General features: G+C 39.2%; 1 pseudogene; it reads left to right on the top strand.

Annotated features, from left to right (window-relative positions):
* Positions 1–4,388: 4,388 nt before the first annotated feature.
* LOC106830020 (ADP-ribose pyrophosphatase, mitochondrial pseudogene) lies at positions 4,389–5,424 on the top strand (annotated as a pseudogene).
* Positions 5,425–20,952: the final 15,528 nt, after the last annotated feature.

Here is a 20,952-nt window from a genome sequence, read left to right on the forward strand (position 1 = left end):
CTTAACCACTCAGCCACGGGGCCAGCCCCAGCACAGTTTTCTTTAATCTTAAAAAAATCAATCATTGTTTCATTTTTCTCTTTTACTTCAAAGCCAGACTAATGACCTAATACCTTGATCACTCACTGACTCTAATCCCTGAAATCTTCCTTCTTCTTCCTCTATTTCATATACGTGCTTCCTCTAGGAAGCTGGAAGGAACCCAAAGGATTAATTCTAGATCAACTCCTCATTTTATAGAAGGGGAAACTGAGGCATGGAGATGCCAGTGACAGAATCTCAAGTTCCCAAGCACCCCTCCCATGCTCTGCCCGCCTAAAAGCGAATTCACCATTGCCTACTGCCCTCCTGACTTCCCTGTTTCTGCCTGTTGCCACCATCTTTTGAGCCTTAAGGATTCAAATGGGTCATCTTTGACTCTTCCTTCTCTTCAAACCTCCTCTTCCACTTCAGGATGTCTCTCTGACTTGTCTTTCTAGTCTGAACTAGCCCATGGTTTAGGGCATTTTCTCTTTATAACTATGTTACTACCACAGGTTGCTTATGGTTTCATTGTCTGTCTCCAACGTCTTCCTCTTACACAGAGTGAACCTAGCAGAACCATCTTAATATAACTCAATTTTTTTATAGTTATAATAAAATGGTGCCATTTTGTCATATAAAATCAAATTCAACATTCATGTAGACTATCCGTAAAATACAAGTTTATTATTGTCAAGCCTTTCTAATTCTGAAACATATACCAGTAGGTAGCTGTGACCTTGGGCAAGTTATTTAACTTCTATGAACCACAATGTTTTCAGTCTGTCAGTTGGTACTATTATTAGTATAAGTGCCTAACTCATAGGTTTTTTTGAGAATTAGATGGAATAATAAATGTGAAATAATTAATAATAATAGTTGTAATAGCTAGTATTTACTGAGGTCTTACCGTGGACCAGGCATTGTTCTAAGCTCTTTAAATGAATTATTTCATATTGGCTCTATAACATAGATTTCATTATTATTTCTACATGAGAAAACTGAGGACCAAAGGAATTGAGAAAATTTCCCCAAGATCAACAAGCCAAGACGTGGTTGAACCAGGATTCAAAACTCCCTGGTCAAACTTGGGCAAACCTGTATGCCACAGACTGGTACAGAGAAAGCAGTAGTTATTTTATGGTTGTTATTTATTATCAGTATTATCACCTTAAAGAGAGGAGAAAACATTTTCTCTGTTTCCCTTCCAGATTTCTTTCAGAAGTTGAACCTTAACATCACTTTAGGAAGAGATGGATAATTCATGATAATCCAGTGTGCTGGGTACCAGTTGTTTCTGCTTCCCAAAGAGAGACTGGAAGGATGGTTAGGGGTTCTTGCACTGCTTGGACCCTGCAATCACCCTGGTCCTCCCCATCCCCTGTCTGCCCTCCATAATATTCTTGATAAATGGGAATCACACAGGCAATCTCTGACCCCGGAATAGTTCGTAGTGACAGGCCAAAGATTTACTCTGATTGTTGCTTTAGGGCTTTCTCATGGATGGGACCAGAACATTATCTGTGTCTCGCTCTGTTAGTTTTTCTGCCTCAGCTATATCTGTCTTAGAAGATCATTTAGGAAAAAGAATCTCCCCAGTGGCTTCCCAGTAAATAATTCTTTTGGTCTCTACTATAGTATTTAATTTCCTTCCCTTAGGGCACCTTTTGCACTATGATCATCAAATGGTCTGATTTAACTCTCTTCTTCCCTGTGATGATGCTAAAAACAAAACAAAACCCCTCGTTACTGGTTTTGATGTCCCTTTCCAGGTATTCCATGAACGCTTCTTTGGCCCACTGTATTTTTACATCACACTTGACACACCATGCCTTCCCTGCCTCTTGATTTCCTCAAGTGTCTGTTGCCACTTGAGCATCTGGTTGTTTATATTTGAACATCTGGTCTTTTTGATTCATAGCAAAAATTGACCTTGGCCTTCCAGTAATGAGATTTTCATAGGTCCTAGAATCATAAAATGTTAAAGCCAGAAGGACTTTGTAGATAACAGAGGCCAACTGATTCCTTTTATAATGACGAACTAAGACCCAGAGAAGTCAAGTGTCCAATGCAAAGCTACATAGCCTATGATGGGGCAAGCAAGAAGCCAACCCAAGACTTCTGCTTCATTTGCTTCTTGTAAGTTAGATTATGATACTGGAAATATTTATATGAAGAATTTACAAATGTCTTCTCCCAAAATGTTTACATTTTCATGTCAGTGGTTTTCCTAATACATTTCTAGGAAGCTCAGAGGAATAGGAATTCCGTGATCGAAAAATGCAGCTATCAGAAGACGCGAGTTTACAGAGCTGGGCCTGTGTGCCTTAGTGATCATCTTTCTTTTCTAGTGGCATTTATCTACTTTGTACAGTGCACACAGCAAATTCTCAACAATCTTGATGGTGATGATGGTTAGTGATGACCAGGTCTCATATTTCTTTGCTCTCAGTCCTTTTCTACTATTTTGTTCTCTATAGTCCCAGCTATTTCTGAGTTTCAAGACTTCTGGAAGCCTGGCTCATTTAGTTTAGAGTTCCTTATGAGGGTGATGGTTGGTATTCAGTAGCTGCCTTCCATAGTGATGATGGTGATAATTCCAAATGGTTAGAGATCTCCCCTCAAGCACACACATGCACTGTGAAACTTTTCTAAACTGAAGGAAGTGTGTTCCCCAAATAATACCAGCTATTGCATAAAAGAAGCGTTCTCTGGTCAGGTAGTTTGGAAAATATTGGATGAAACAGAATTAAACAGTTTAGGGTTGATTAGTTTTGTTTTTACTAGAATTCACAGGATCTTTAAAACACTAATGTGAATCCTGAATTTCTAAGGGAGGGTGGGTGAAATATGTAGAATTTCCCAAACATATTTGACTATCAAATCATTTATTCCTTGAACACCTTTCTCATGAGACTTGTGAAACATGGAACAAACTGTGGGAAATGTTAAACATTCTGTGGGTTTCAATTAGAGTATATGGTACTCCATTTGTTCTAAAACAGTTTCAAATGTTAAGATACTTTTCCCTGGGGTTTGTTTTCTTAGATATAATGACTTAGCCTGTGCCTCTTCTTCTCAATATTTATCATTTCAAGACCTAGATGCTGTTATTTCTCAGCCTGAATCTCTCCAGAAATCGTAGGTGGTTTAACTTTGACCTCATATGTGAGCTGCTCAATTCCCATAATCATTTCAACTGTTCTGTTCTAATACAGTTTTCAAGGTCAAAAGGGTCAAAAAGTTAGTGATAACTGTAGTCATGACAACTAGCATTTTTGAGAGTGTATGGTGGGCCAGATACTATGCTAACAGCTTTACATGTAACATCTCACTTAATTGTCACCACAACCCTGTGAGGTAGATATTGCTATTTCTATTTTACATATGAGGAAACTCAAGTGAGCTTAAGTAACTTTGCCCAGGAAAGTCCCAGGTAAGGAAGGGAAGCTGATTGAACCTGATTGTGTTCAACTCTTAAGGATTACCAGGCACTGTCCTTCCAGTGTTAGTTCTATTCTTTAATGTATATGCTGCCTCCCCAACCAGAATCCTTTAAGAGCAGAAGCCACCTGGTCCAGACCTCAGTACAATCTTCTGTGCTTGACACAGCACATGGCATGCTGTAGCCTATACTCTTTTGAAAAGAAAGATTAAGCAACTTGCCCAAGCCATTCAGCTAGTAAATGATGAACCCAAGATTTGAAACCGTCTCTCACACTGAACACATCACACCTCAAGGGTTTATCACCAGGACCATGCTTTGTATACCACGCGAGCTCTCCTTTCCCTTTGAGGTCACCCTCACTAGACTCTTGAGCATCCCAACCAAGGAATTCTTTCTACCCCAGCCTCACCCCCAACACATTCATTCTACGCTCTCCCAAACAAACAGCGGTCATGGACCTAGTGAACCAAATCTGCCTGTAATGGCTAATAACCCAGTAAGCAAGAAAGCACTTTTGTTATTGTGTCCTAATTTCATTCTTGTTGTTTGGCTGCTCTTCTCAACCCCAGCACTTGGCATTTGGAAGCCTTCCAGATGTTAAAATCTTTCAATGTAAAATAAAAATGCAACGATGGCAAGGGGGCACTGGACAAGGGTCGTGGTGCTCCTCCTTAGGCCTGGCTGCACCAGTTGGTCCCACGTGTGTCCCTGCACCCCGAGGTAGCCCTTGGAAGTGCCCCACCTGAGAGCAACTGAGAGCCCCACCAGCCACTGGGCGGTGGATGGCTAGACACCGCCTGGTTAAGGCTTCAGGGATGGTGTCTTTCTTGGTGGCCTTGGTCACTGTGGCAGTCAAGCCCAGGGGCTGCCCCAATGTCTCGGCCCATTTTTCTCACATGAGTGTCCTCCAAACTTTGTCATGTCAGATTCCAGTGGCACTGCTGAGAACCCCTTCAAGAAGGCCAAGACATCTCTGCACCCTGGCTCTAAAGTGGAGTGAAGCCAGGTCCCCAAAGAGAAAGAGACCTGGCTGATTGAGTGGCCAGAATTCAGAGCCAGTACACTGCAGGCTCTTTCTTGGTCTGATCCATGAGGGCACGCACCCAAGTACTTGAAAGGAACTTCTCTCCTAAATTTAATGAAAGGGTGGGCTCGTTGAGAGAGGGAGCCAGAATGGTTTGTATGAGGTTGAAAATGGTAAACCTAGAAATCCTGCAGGTCAGATACAGCTGGTTGCCTGAGGGCTTTGGGGATGTTGGGTCCTCAATCATGCTGCAGGTCCCATCTTAACCAGGTGGAACAAGGATAGCAAGGGAAATAAAGTTACCCACCCTGTTTCTGGGAGAAGCATCCTGCAATTTGTAGCCATCAGGAGGAAGGACTGTGGAAACTGGGCCATCCCACGGGGGATGGTGGATCCGTGAGAGGTTAGTACCACAATGAGGAGAGAATTTGGTAAGGAAGCCATAATCTCCTTACAGAAATCCAGAGCAGAAAGTCAGAAGTTGGAGAAACAATTGAAGAACCTATTCAGCCATGACATTTTGTGGTCAATAAAGGCTGTATGGATGATCCTTGGAACGCAGGTAATGCGTGGATAGAGACAGAGAGGCTGTGAACTCCCAAGATGAAACAGGTGAGGTAATGGACCATCTTCCTCTGGAAGCTGGCAATGATGCCAAGAAAGAGAAATGGATGGATATTAATGATAAACTGAAGATTTATGCCAGTCACTCCCAATTTACTCAACTTGTGGCTGAGAAATGAGGTGTCCACTGGAGTGAAGACCCATACCTCGATTGCAATGGGTGGTGGATGGGAGTCTTCTGTAAGCCAAAGGCCTGCAAATGAACAGAGGTAGGTAAGAAGCAAACAGACCAGAATTCCCACTGAACAGGACAGGGAGGGTTACTTCTTTTGGTGATTATTTTCAAAACTGTTCATAATGTGAAGGATTTGTATCAGGGAATAATATTAGACAAATATGGGGGAACAGAATCATAAACTTTTTGGCTTTCTAATTGGAAGAAGAGGAATATAGTCACATTGTATATGCTGTATACATGTCTTTAACCAAATTATAAAACTAATGCTCTTTGAATAATAGCTGGTAAAGCAAGATAACTTCTTACCAACCATAGCCTCTATTTTTCAGCCAGCTTGCATTAGTCAATTCTTTCTTTCTCCCAATGTGTTAGATTGTGATCTTATTTAATGTCTAATCTGATTTTTTGGATAGCATTTGTTTTTCAAATTTAGCTTTATGTGGTGGTTTTGTATTCGTTACTTTCAAGTACGAAGCTCTCTTGTTATTCTTGTTTTTAGAACCTTCAGTTTTATGGGAAAAGTTCCATCTCTATTTTAGTCCATAAGGATCAAGTACACATGAACTAGAAAAAAAATGCAGTGACAAAATGAGCTTAATATCCAGCCCTTTGGTTATCAGAACTGTTTCTCTCTGAACAGAATGGACTAAACTCAGGACATTTGTGTCCTCTCATCTCAGAAGATGAGACCCTCGTCTCAGAAGACCTCAGAAGACAAATGCGAATTCCTGTCATGAAGAAGTCTTTCTCAGGAGATGTATGTAATCTCTAATAAAAATACAATTCACACCTACCTTTTCTCAATTAAAAAAAAGCAATATATAAATAGAGAAGGCATTTATAGTCAGTTTGCAAAAACAGAGATGACCCCCTGACAATCAAGAATGAGTTTCCAATAGCAACAAATAAGCCAGAAATACATTTCTTTCTTTTCTTATAACCCCAAACAAGCTGATTAACTTTATTTGTATGTACTACAACATGTGGAAAAGTAACTCAAACCACTGCAATGAGGCTTTTATGGCTTGGGGGAATAAAGACTCTTGGAGGCGTTGATAACCTCACAAGAAAACTTCAATAGTAATAGCTAACACTTATATTCCATGTACTATGTGCACATGCTCCTTTTAAGTGCTTAATATATGGTAACAATTATTCCTAAGGATCACCCTATGAGAAGGGTACTCTTAGGTCACAGATTGGGCTCCCTGGGAAGCAGACTCTGAGAGGGAGATGAGATGTTTCTCAGGCAGTGGTCTTGGGATCAATTCCTGGGGAAGGGAGGAGAAGGAAGCAGGATTGAGTAGAGCGAGACGTTGAAGTTGAAGCCCAGTGAAGTCCTTAGCCAACCTGGTATGGAGCTCTGAAGCTAGGAAAGCGCTTCCAGCTGCCCCAAATTGGGGTGGGAGGTTTAGGCCTTTTATACTCCTTGTTGATCAGTCATCGGATGTGGGCTGCCCCAGGAAAGAGATGTGACCTTGGGAGAGACAATTTCCTCAGCCAAGGCAATCCCCAAAGATGGCTGACCGCTGAAGGCCATCTTCTGGTAATACTTGCAGTAGCTGGGAAGGGGAATCTTGGACAGGGGCAGGCATTACAGGGTCCAACACATATGATCCTTGTTATACAGACCATATAACTGAACCAAGTTACACAGCCAGTAAGTGGTGGAGGCGAGATTAGAACAGAGACTGTTGGGCTCCACAGTCCACTCCCTTGACCACTCTACCATAATCCCTCCAATAGTTACCCTCCTATAGTCTCCAGGTTCTTGTGCACTGCTCCTTTAAAAAAGGGTTATACCTCTATTGTATTTCTCCCTACATGCACATTTGGTCAGAGTTCCCTTTTCCAAACCTGAAGGACATGTGCGTGGTTTGATTTGTTTTTCTCTTGAAAGAAGTTGTGTTTATAAGAGTGATAACAATTGTAAAAAGCTTCACCCACGGATGCCCATCATTGTTCACACTCAGGAACAAATTTAATACATCGCTTTTCTTTGTGAATTCTATAACTGCTTGCTTTTTAGGATGGAGCCATTTGTCCTATATGTTAGTCTCATCTCACTAACTTTTCCAGGTAAGATATGCTCTCTGACTTTATTTGAATGATTGAGGTACCTGGTTGGCCTAACGTATTTTGAATATTCTTAACCTTACTTCATTATTTTTTTTCACGATGTAAGCTACTAAAAAAATACACTTAGACACACACACACACACACACACACACACAAAATGTCATTGGAAAACCTGGAAATAATGAAGGTCTAATGTCTCAAATTTAATATATCCAGAACAGAATTCTTGATTTATGTACCTGAGAAGACTCTTCCTCCCTCACTTTTCCCTGGTAATTGTCACCAAAATCCACCCAAGTTGCACAACAAAACGGGGAAATTTCCTAGATTCCTTGCTTTCCCTCACCTCCCTCGTCCAATCAGTCTGCAAAGTTTAGTTGGCTCAATCTTCAACAAAATATATCCAGAATCATTCACAGCGTTCCTTCACTGACCATTCTAATCAAGGCACCATTCCTCCTTTTCTTTGTTGTTAGTGCTGTGAGTTCACCCCAACTCCTAGCGACCCTGTGCACAGCAGACGGGAACCGTGCCTGGTCTTTGCACCATCCCTTCCGACACTACATCAGACATTGCTCTACTGTTATTCACAGGGTTTTCATGGCCAATTTTTTTCAGAAGTGGGTGGCTAGATCCTTCTTTTTAGTCTGTCTTAGTCTGGAAGCTCCACTGAAACCTCTCCACCATGGGTGACCCTGCTGGTATTTGAAATACTAATGGCATAGCTTTCAGCATCACAGCAACACATAGCTGCCACAGTGTGACAACCGACAGACAGGTGGTGTGGTTCTCTGACTGAGAAGTGAGCTCCGGCCTCAGCTGGTGAGAGCACCAGATCTTAACCACTAGACCCCCACAGCTGGCTTCCCTCCTTCTCTAGACTATAGCAATTACCTCCTAACAGGCCTCCCTCCTTCTACTTTTGTCCTCCTGAAGGTCATTTTCCACAAAAAATGAAATGACAGTTTTGAGAATGTCAGTCATATCATGTCCCACCCCTCGTAAAACCATCCAGTGGTTTCCTTTTTTACATAAAATAAAACACAAACTCTTTACCCAGGCCTACCTATTCTGAACAATGCCTAATCTCTAGTCTGACCTGGTCACATTCCACTCAGAGCTAGTCTAGCCTTTCTCTTCCTGCCATACTTCATATTTACATCTGCCCCAGGGCCTTTGCTTTGCTCTTCCCTGCCTAGAATGTCCCTTTCATATCTTCACAAAGCGGCCCCTTAGGTCAGTCAGGTCTCATTCAAATAACACTTCCTCGAAGAGAGTTTTCCTGGCCACCTAAACAAAATGGCCGTTTCCCCACAATCTGTGTCTACTCTCTGACCCTGTTTCATTTTCTACATAGAATTTAGCACCAGCTGAAGTTATCCTGTATATTTCTGTCTACATACAAGAAAGTCTAGGGATTTTTCTGTCTTGTGGACTACTCTACCCCTAGTATCTAGAATAGTGTCTGCCATGTCAACAAATTATTTGCTGCTGTTAACAGTTTTCTATACACTCTTCCCTCTTTTTAAAAAATTACAAATGTGATCACAATACCCTTGGCCTAACTTTCTTATTTAAAACCTGTTTATCTTGAAATAATTTTGGACTTACAAAAAAGTTGCAAAAATAGTACACAGAGTTCCAGTGTAATCTTGCACCCAGCTTCCACAAATGTTGAGAACTTATTTACATAGTACAATTTTGAAACCTGAAAACTAACACTGATTTAATACTTTTTAGTATTAACTAATCTACAGATCTTATTTAAAATTTGCTAATCATTCTACTACTGTCCTTTTTCTGCTCTAGAATCCAAGAATTCCACATTTCATTTAATTACCGTGTCTCCTGTATTTCCTCCAATCAGGGAAAGTGTCTCAATTTGTGTGTGTGTGTGTGTCTTTCATGATCTTGACACTTTTCAGAGTACTGGCGGATTTTTTACTAGAATATCCCACAATTCGGATTATTCTGACATTTTCTCGTAGATGGATTGAGGTTATATATTTTTGGCACAAATACCGCAGATGTGATGCTGTTTGGCTAAACTTTTATATTGAAAAATTAAGGTAAATTTTTCAGCGTAATCACTACTAGGTAGCAAATAGTATATGCTATATTTTAAAGTGTCACTGAAATTTCCAATGACCTTGTACTGCTTTTGACCAGCATTTTTATATTTTTATGAACGTGTGCACGTGTGTGCACACACACACAATTGAATATATGTATTCTAACCTTCCCACCCCTTGTCTGTAAGAAAGGTGACCAGGAAGCTCTGAATTTCATTCATTATTCTTTTTATCCTCTTCCTTCAAGTTCATGAGATGACACTTGAATGCTGTATTATCCCACTGTATCAGTTACCTATTTCCACCAAAAAAAAAAACATCTAGTTTATAAGTTTGAAGGTTGACAATTAGGGTTGGGTTTGCCTGGGTGGTTTTTCTGGTAATGACTGGGCTCATGTCTGGGAACTGGCTGGCTTTTGGCTAATCTAGGAGGACCTCAGATGGGATGATTGAAGAGAATCTGCTCTGCACCACATGTCTCTCATCCTCTATCATGCTAATTCAGGCACACTCTCATGGTGATGGCAGAGGAGCAGTTGTCAAATGGAAACACGCAAGGGTTCTTGAGTCCCAGAACTGGCACCAACTCATTTCCCTGCATTCTATTAGAAAAAGCAAGTCATACGGTAAAGCCAGATTTGATGGGCGTGAAAATGACTCTACCTCTTTGGTGAGAAGGAGTGGAGAGTCACATGGCAAAGGGCATTGATACAGAGCGGCGTGAAGAATTGTGGACATTTGAACAGTCAATAATCCTATATCTATTGTGCCTTTTTTCCCCTAACAGTTTTATTGGGAACACACATATTATACAGTCCACTCACTTAAAGTGTATAATTCGGTGGTTTTTACTATATTCACAAGGTTGTGCAGCCATCACCACAATCACTTTTAGAACATTTTCATCACCCCATAAAGAAACCCCATACCTTCTCCAAGAAGCTTTCTCTGCTTCCCATAACGGAGTTAATCTTTTCTTTCTCTGTGTGGCCTTGTTTATTTTTCTATTGTAGAATTCTATTACAATTCATTTTTATTGAAGCCAAAGACTGTATGGTATTCATTTTTACAGTGTCTAGTCCAGCATCTGATCCACAGCAGGTGCTCTATAAATGTCTGCCAAAAAGAGTGGAAGAAATATCAGGTTTTGCTTGCTGAACCTTGTGGTTTACCTATCAACATTTCTCAGGCTTCTAGCATAAGTCCAAAAGTATTTGTCTGTATGGGTGCAACTTTCTGCCTCTTCCTACACTTGGCAATAGTTAGGCAATTCTTCCCTTTGATGAATCATTTCCAGTTACTCTCAGCATGCTGCTCAACATGCTCTTTTCTTTTTACCAAGGCCTTAATCAAATATGATGACAAACTGTCGAAAGTAAAATTATGAAGAATTACAAAGTAACAGGGTGGTGAGGTTTGCTTCATCATTTGCTTAGAGTTTGGTACACACTGTCCCTGTGTACCTCCCTTTTTCTTTCTGTCCAGTAGTGACAGTAACAGGTACATTGACTCTGTGCCAGGCACTGTGCATGCGTTATCATTAATGTTTTCTTATTAGAACCAAATGAAACATTTTAAGACAGGCTTTCATTAAGCCAAGATGAGTCTATCTATGCCACTTCAAACTAGCAGCTTTGTGAGAGCATCTCCTCTGGCTGAAAATGTATTTAATAAGATCCTGAATGAAATACAAAAACTAAAAAACATTTCTCTTCTGCCATGAAATAATTAAAAGTGAAGTAATGAGTCAAATACAAATAAAAACCATTTTATTCAGCTCTGATGAGTTTTATAATGCTAAAGTTTACCAATGGCAGTATGCTTTCTAAGTAAGAAATATTTGCCTTTTGGGAGTTATTGAAAGGTTAAAAATGGAAGATTGTCAAGACGTTCCTCATAGTTATATGTTTTGTGAATGCTAAAATCACGTTTCAATATGGTGAGTTTTGCTCTTGGATTGGTCACTAACTAGCTGTAGGAACTTGGGCAAGCTGCTTCACCTCTCCAAATCTCCTTGTAGCTTATAATTCTATGTGTTAAATTGACAGATATGTGCAATACTTTTATATGTAGGTTGCTGGATAGAGTATGTAGACTTACACATTTATAAATATTATACATTTATAAAAAGCAACTTTTTCAAAATAGGAATAAAGATTTATATATGAGAGAAACCTGAATCCTGTTGTGACTATCATTTCTTCTAAGAAAACAGTTTAAGAAGATTGGTGTGTTAGTCATCTATTTCTACTTAGCAAATTGATACACGGCTTAAAACAACGCACATTTATGATGTCACAGTTTATGTGGATCAGGAGTCTGAGCACAGTTTAGCTGCTTTATGGTATTGAAAGGCCACAATATGTGGCTGTAGCTGCTATCTTATCCGAAGCTTGGCTGGGGAGAAATCTGCTTCCAAGCTCACGTAGTTATTGGCAGCATTCAATTCATTTCAGGTCATTGCACTGAGAACCTCAGTTTCTTGTTGGCTGCTGCTTGCCACTTTGCCCTCTTCACAGACCAGCTCACAACATGGCAGCCTGCTTCTCCAAAGCCAACAAGAGAGAGAGTTTCCTAGCAAAATGAGTTACAGTGTTATGTAATGTATTCATGTACATCCTGTCACGTTTGTTGTATTCTATTGGTTAGAAGCAAGTCATAGGTCCCATCAATCCTCAAGGGGAAGGGATCACACAAACCTTGAGCACCAGGAAGTTGGGACTATGGGGACCACCCTAGAGTCTATCTTCCACAATGGGAAATTATAAAATGTGTGTGAGCAGTAGAACTGGGTAAAATTCTAGGAGCCGCCCCCCCTCAAAGCACACATATATGAACCTTGCAACAAGGGAAGCATCCTGCTTCTCTCTTATTCTCCATTTCAGAAATGCCATCCACAGCTCAGCACTCAAACCTAGGAGATATCTTTGACTGTTTGCTCTCTCTAGCCAGCCCACCCCCAATCCGATCCACCAATAAGATAACAAACATGACCCTTCTACTTCCACTGCTTCCCCGCTGTTCACAGTTACCACCGTCTTCCCCCCAAACATTGCTTGGCCACATCTCTCAGCTGGCCTTATGGAGTCTAGCCTTGCCTTCCTCTGTGATCCACTCTTCATACAGCAACCAGAGCGTTTTTCTTAAAACATAAGTCAAAGCACGTTATTCTCCTGAGTAAAATCTTCCGTTGGCTTCCTATCGAATGTAAGTAATGTCCAAACTCTTTATCTGACCTATAGAACTCTACATAAACTGACCTCTGCCTGTTTCTCTAATCTCATCTGTTCTATTATATTTCTCTTTATATGCAACTGCCTTGTTTAATTTGTTACAATGACATATAGTTTACATTTTCATAATCTAAACGTAATGTAAGTTAAACAAAATTAGTGTTATTAAATGATCTAACAAAGAATACAATATCACTGAACAGAGCAAAGTAAGTTTTAATAAAGCTAAGCATTTGAGGCTAAATTTTTTTCTTTAATGAAAGAAAAATTATTTAGCAATTATGGCTTTCTGGATGATCTTTTGCATCATGTATCAGATAATTTGATCAAAAATGAGATATCCTAAATTAGGTGAACTTTTGAAATAATATAAAATTCCAACTTAAACTACTAATATACATTGAAACTAAAAAAAGAGAACAGGTTTATCCACAAAGAGGTGAGTTTTATTATTTTGGGTGAGGGGTAGGCAGCATTTATTATATACGTGGCTTATTAGTTGAGCTTAATCAAAATTTGAAGTTATAATATCATGTCCATAATAAAATCTAAAAGTAAGATTACACGTTTATGCAAGTTAATTTTTTTACATTTCTTATTAGTTAAAACCAGGAAAATTCACTTTGTAATTATCTGGGTCGTAATGATTTGGTTATCATAGACTACCCAAGCCACACGGGCATGTTCACACAGATGAGATGCAGTGGGAGAGCACAGCATTTAGAGTTAGACTGACTAGAATGGAATCTGAATTCTACATCTCAGTAACTGAATGACCTCGTTCAGTATATTCAGGCTTTCTGAGCCTCAGTTTCCTCATCAGTGAATGGATAACAATACCTACCTCTCAGAGTTATTTTAAGGATTAAATGTGCCAACTTATTTATTGGCACATTGCAGCTACTTGGTATATGTTATTTTGTCTTTTTTCATCACTGCTGAAGGAATTCGTTACCTATTGTCTGTGGATTGATAAATGGTGGAAAATGATAGGACACTTTTCGGTAAATGATATTATTTACTTATTGAATAATCTATGCCACTGTTCCCCTCCCCTGCATTTTGCTTGTAATGAATATTGATTTGAAATAAACAATCTGTGTGGCTGTTCAGAGTATTTTAGAAAAATTAATTATCAGGTGTTGAATGTAATGCAGATTTGTTACTTATATTTCTCATCAGAAGTAGCTATTTTATCAGATGAATATCCTCTCACTATTATTTCACTTCCAGAGCAACAAGGCCTTTTGATTTTTTCAGATGACTTTTGAGAGAAAAGACATTGCAGTTACTTGCAATTTAATGAAGGAAACTCTTTTATAGCTTCTCACTTCAGGATGCTGTTAGATTGTGCTGGCAGGGTGCAGGGAGAATCTTATATTTATAAGTTCTACAAACTCTTAGTTTTAATGTTTTTATAGATTCTAAAATATCACTGTATAGTTTTTATTATAGATAAACACTGCTTCATTAACTTAGCCTGGTTTGGTTAGTAACCTACCAAAACAAATTCAAAGAAAACTCTTTCACTTTCTTTTCTAACCCTGAAAGCAACAGCTCATTCCTTGGTTAACCATGGTGTGAGATAATAGAAAATAGATGTTGTTCGCTGCGCCCAGTTCCTGGCACAGAGCTCCTAAAACTCTTGTAATTTCCTGAGTGATGAGAGCACTAGAAGCATCTTTTGTTCTAATGAGATGACTCTAGGTGGGTTCCTGGATGGCTCTTGGATGGCGGCTGGTCACCAGAAAGACCAAACCATGATTAGAAGCTTGGAATTTTCAGCTCCACCCCCTACCTCCAGAGAGGGAAGAGGGGCTGGAAATGGAGTTAATGATTGATCATACCTGCATGAGGAAGCCTCCCAACACTATGGGGTTCAGGGAACTTCCAGGTGGGTGAACTTATCCATAGAGGGAGGGTGACACACCCCAACTCTGTGGAGACAGAAGCTCCTGTGCTCAGGACCCTCCCAGACCTTGCCCTATGTATCTCTTCCTCTGGCTGCTCACCTGTATCCTTTATCATATCCTTTAATAAACTGGTAACCTTAAGTGTTTCCCTGAGTTCTGTGAGCTGCTCTAGCAAATTAATTGAACCCAAACAGAGGTTGTTGGAACTTCCCATATATAGCTGGTTTTTCAGAAACATAGGTTATCATCTGTGTTTGTGACTTGCATCTGAAGTGTGTGTATGGAGGGGTGGGGAGATGTCTTGTGGGACTGAGCCATTAGCCTGTGCGATCTGAGCTATCGCCTGGTAGATAGTGTCAGAATTGAGTTAAATTGTAGGACCCCCAGCTAGTGTTGGAGAGAAGTGCTTAGTGTGGGGAAAAACCTCCATATCTTGGTCACCAGAAGTGAAGTGTTTAGTGTGAGTAGTAAAGGAAACTCACAGGGAAGAAACACACAGTAGGGAAGAACTGGGTGTCTGCCTACAAAGGAGGTAGACTGAACTGAATTTTTCAATGCACGTGGACGCTCAAATTTTCTCTTTCTTTTGGGTTCATTGACAGGTAGGGTGACCAACTGTCCCAGTTTGCTCAGGACTGTCCTGGCTTTAGCACTGAAAGTTCCATGTTCTCAGAAGCCCCTCGGCCCTGAACAAATCAGGACAGTTAGTCACTCTATCAGGTTTCTTTAGGCAAAAATATTCATTGAGTACGCACTATGTGCCAGGCATTAGAGTTGCAGTGGTGAGCAAAACACACACTGTCCTTGCCCTCATGGAATCTAGAAATATGCAACTAGTCCTTCCATATCACATGGAAATACAACCAAGATGAGTAAGCGGTTGGGGTAGGCTGGGCTTGGACTGTGGTGATTACTACTTTTAAAAATTTCATTTTCTAGTTGCTTACTGCTATTATGCAGGAAAATACTGTTGATTTCTATATATTGGTTTTGTACCCTGCCAGTATGTTTAAATCTCTTAAACTTGTAATATATTTTAGATGCTCTTGGATTTTCTATATTACTTAGTCATATTGGTTATGAATGACAATTTGTTTTCTTTCTAGTTCTTTTATATCTTATTTTTCGTATCTCATTGCACTGACTAGGACTTCCAGAAGCAGTGATTGTGGCTATCCTAATCTTGTTCCTCACTTTAAAGGTGAAATTCTGCATTTTGTCATTAGCTAAGATATTAGATGTGTTTTTGGTAGATAACCATTATAAGGTTAAAGTTTCCTTCTGTTCTTATTTGCTAAAAGTTTTATTAGAAATTGCTAATTGTTGAATTCTATTGAATATTTTTCTGCATCTATTAAGGCAATTAAAAACATTGTCCCTTTATTCTGTTAATAGGATGATTTATGTGGCAAATTCCATATATTCTTGGGATAATGCAAGTTGTCTATGATACCATGTGTGTGCACGTGCATTGTTGGACTCAGTTTGCTAATGTTTTATGAAGGGTTTTGCATTTTTGTTAGAGTGTAAAATTAAGCTAAATTATTCTTTCTGATGCTGTCCTTTTCTGCTAAATGCTTGTGTATCAATTAGCTTTTGTTGCATAAAAAAAAAACCACACACTTTAAAACTTAAATGCTTAAAACACACCATTTATTATTTTACATGAGTCTGTGTCAGCTGTAGGCGGTTTTTCTGGTCAGAGCTCAGTCAGGTGACAGCTTGGCTGGGGCTGGATGATCTCAGATAGTGATACTGATATGTCTGATGCTTGGCAGGAGGGTTAATTTAAAAAGCCTCAGTTGGGAAGATTTGTCTCTGCTCCATGTGGTCTCTAAACCTCCAGGAGTCGAGCCCAAATTGTAACTTTTTCACGTGTTGCTCTCAGGGTTCCCAAGAGCAGCCAGAAAAAACAAGCCCAAATATACAAACACTTTTCAAGTCTCTTTTTATGTCGCATTTACTATTGTCCTATTGGCCAAAGCAAGTTACATGGCCAAGCCTAAAGACACGTGAGAGGAATACACGAAGGGTGGGAATCATGATGCTCCTTTGAACCTCTTGACTTTTCCCTAATTCTGAGATGGTTCTAGGGCTTCCAAGGCCAAAGACCAAGAATTTCCTGCAATTACTTTCCGTCATCCCATAGCCTGGTTACTAGACCAAACTAAGACCTCTTTAAGCAGCTACTGGCATGAAGACTGGCAGAAAAGTTATATTAAAGATATGTAGACAGCAGTTAATAAAAGAATAAACGTACCGCAGAACTTGGCATCTATCTTTCCTTCCTTCCCTCCTTTCTGAACACTTATAGGGTACCTATTATGTGCCAGGCATGATGCTAGCAATTGGGGAGAAAATGAGGATACATAGTTAAGATTTGGGGCAAACAAAGGGACAGAGAACTACAGGCTACTCAAAACTCTTGCTGCAGGACAGAGGTGGACATACAGAAGAGGGTGAAGCATCGTAGGTGAGGAGCTACATAATTGGTAAGAATTTTAAAATATTATTATTTTGGCATTATCTATAAAAACGTGCATATACACAATTGGTCATATAAGGCATTAATTACAGTACAATATTTTTTGAAAAAACAAAACACTGGAAATGATATAAATATGTATCAGTAGAGAAATGATTATATGCATTATGATACATTCATATTATGGAATACCAGGAATCTGATGAAAAGAAAAAACTAGGATGATATGAATTGATGTGGTAAGACAGTAACATATTGTTATTGGAAAAAAAGCCAGTTTTATAATAATATACATAGCATAATATTGTTTTGTTAAAGATCTATATGTGAACATATATTGTGTGTGAAAATAGAAAAAGCATCAAATTTGAATTGGTCACTGTCTCTGAGAAGTGAGATTAGCGGGAGGGTACGATGGGGACTTTTTTTACTTTATATATACTTTGTGTACAATTTTGATTTTTGGAAAAGAACATGTATTACTTTGATAACTGAAAAGACTTGCTGGAAAAGCACTGGAAAGAGGATCAAGGCTTGGGCTGGGGCGTAATCTGAATGCCCACCTCAGAAATGCTGGGGTAGCTGGGCAGTCCATCAAGACTCTTATCTACATGGGGGACTTTATTCCTGGGATAAGTGGTGAAGGGATTTTGAAGCTGATGGTCAGATTCTAGGATGCCTGGGTCATATAGCTCAACAGAAAGGAGATAAAGAGTTTCCCAGCCTCTGGGATCAGTATGCCTCTAGGAAGGTGGAGCATTTACTCTGAGGAGAAAACAATATATTTGTGAGTGCTCAGTACATGGATGGCGGGGACCCTTAAGTCATCTTTCCCATCACCATCCCCTCTCTGCAGGGCTGTTACCAAGCCCTCTTCTGAAGGGGATAGGGACAAGAGACAGGCCAACCCAAGAGCTTAAAAACATCTGCCAATGGCCACCTTCTCAGACCTCAAAGACTGGATAAAAATATTGTTTCAGCTTCTAGAACTTCTTCAGTGATGGCAATAAGGGCAGTAGAGCCCAGCACCAAAGGCACTGGAAGGCATGACTACAGTGTTGGGGTGCAGTGAGGTTCCAGGCACACATTAGAAGAGGCACTACAGAATGACAACAGCCAAAGAACCCACCAGAAGGGCACACACTGGGAAGTAGAGGGTGTCAAATGTAACCTCTTGAGGTGGATGGACACAAATGGCCTTGTACTTATTAACTGAGCCTCATAAATGCCAAGACTAGTGTAGCTCAGGGAAATGGCTACACCAAAAAGGTGGTGAAGAACCTTAAGGCACAGTCACCTTCAAGAATGCAGCTATGGGACCAGGAGTTCCATCACCCTCCCTTGTGTTCCCAAAGTACTTTGTTGTGCCAGTTGGAGTTGCTCATGTCAGCCTCTGTTTCCCTCATTAGAAAGGACTCCTGGGAGGTCAGAGACCATGGTGTGTCTAGTCTTTCATATTCTTTCATATTTGTATCCCCATCGCACTTATTCTCATGTGTGTTCAACACATGTTTATTGAATTAAATGATGAGCCTGGTCTGACATTTTGTAATAAGGACGTAAGCTACAAAATTAGACCCAAACTAGACTTACCCTGAAAGAAGGATTTATACAAATTGTAGTAGTTCTTGAATCATGATGAGTTATAGAAATAAGGAGTTTGCAATAATACAAATTATTTCTTTAAAAAGTTAGTCTTCAAATCCACAAGGAAAGAAATATATTGTATTTGTCCTGAGTGGTGATTAGCAATAGCTACAGAATATAGCTGTGGGTGAACCGTTACATAACAGTGACAATATGATTGAATTCAGAGTCCAGAGGGAGAGGAAAAATAAGAAAAAATCCATTGAGATGCTTAACTTTAAAAAGGAAACAAGACTAAATTGCTAGATTGAAATAAATACCTGTAGTTCATTTTAAAAAATAATACAAAGACTTTAAAAATACCTTCTTGAGAAATGATTGTCACCAATTTTACAAATTAGATGTTGGAGGAAAACTCATGTGTTGTTCACTAGAGCAGTAAATGAAATCATTGGAGGAAAAAGGGTTTCATGGGAGAAGCGAAACATTCCACAAATGACGGAAACGAGGGCATATAACTTCTGTCAGATCAAATCCATATCAGAAATTTGGCAGAAATTCCAGGATCCCATAGAACAGGGAATGCCATTTTAATGTGAACCATCTCTGAGTGACTAGGACTCTATGGAATAAGTCGCTCAAGCTGCAAGATCAAGGAATACTAAATCAGGCATAAACTATTTGGGAAAATTGTTCTGTAAGGAGAAATCACACCTGAAAAATGCCGTAGAAATCTTCAAGGAGTTCTGCATATTATAGAGAAGGGAATATATGGATATGAGCAATATTGACTATTAATCAGCCTTTTACTAGATTGAACACCACAGACAATCCTAACATCAACATTTTGTGAAACTGAGGGCAATGTTTTGTCAAGGGCAGTTACTATCTTTGAGACAGAAAATGTACAAAGCTAAATGGGTGCCTTTTAAGGATAATAAGTGCAAAGAGAAATCCTACTCAACATCTTCATGAATGACCTGGAAAGGCAAAAGCTCCAAATTTTCAAATAACACTAAGCTCCCCTGAGCAGTGAAATACAGGATGCTCTTCAATCACGCCATATGAGCCACCATAAACACCACATGGGAGCCTCAGTGTAGGCAAGGATCAGATAAGACGTGGATAAAAAATAATCCATTTGTACTTTAAAGATGTTGGGTTTAGACTTTAAAGATGTTACTCCCTGCTTATAAGTTATGATCAAAGAAGAAGACCTACAAATTGAATTATCCTAGAATGGTGGCTCTCAAACCTTTTGGTTCCAGGACCAAAAAATAAAATTATTGAAGACTCTGAAGAGCTATTTGTTAGTTCATTTAAAAATTACAGAGGCCGGCCCCATGGTGGTTAAGTTTGATGTGCTCTGCTTTGGCGGCCTGGGTTTGCAGATTCGGATCCCGAGAGAAGACTTATACCACTTGTATAAGTGGTATACAGTAAAAATAAAAATAAATTTTAAAAAATTAAAAAATAAAAAAATAAATAAATAAAAATCACAGTAAACTCATTGTATGTTAATATTAATGTAAATAAAACAATTTTAATATATTATATTTTCCAAATTAAAAAATTAGAAGAATGGAATTGTTTTATTTTTGCAAGTCTCTTTAATGTATGACTTAGGAGAAAAGAGTGGATGATTATTTTTGCTTCTGCATTCAAGCTGTTACAATGCCCTTTTGATTGAAGTAGATGAAGAAAATCTGGCCTCACACAGATCTATAGTTGGACAAGGAGTATGTTTTCATAGCCTTTTTTAGATAATTGTGGATATTCCTTTTTGATACTACACTAAAACTCACCAAGTGGTGGCTTTTTTACAGGTTAGTTGCAATGGGGAGCCATATTAATTTTCTGAAACCATGTTAATTATCCTTTCATGTTCTGTTACATTAAAACCCATTGGTTTATCTTGCACTTTGAATTTTTAAAAAAATTTAACCCCATCCATACTTTGAGTAACATAGTGAATTATTCACCTGGAAATTATGGATTGACTAAGTTCTGTAGATCTTCCAAATGTTGAGGTTTCCTTCTACAATAGAAAAGCATGTATTTATTAATATCACCATGGATCTCATCAGAAAAGTCTTTAGGCAATGAGAAGATATGCAGTTCACAGTGGGGGATGCAAGTTTTCCAAAATTCTAATTTTTGCTTCAAGATGCAAATTTTATCATTGGCAACAAATACTATCAGTTTTACCGCTTTGAAGTGACAGGTTCACTTCATTCATTTTGGAGAAAATACCTGCCAAATACTATAGCCATATTCTGGCAGATAT

The sequence above is a fragment of the Equus asinus genome, chromosome 2 (assembly GCF_041296235.1).
Source record: "Equus asinus isolate D_3611 breed Donkey chromosome 2, EquAss-T2T_v2, whole genome shotgun sequence".
NCBI classification, from domain to species: domain Eukaryota; kingdom Metazoa; phylum Chordata; class Mammalia; order Perissodactyla; family Equidae; genus Equus; species Equus asinus.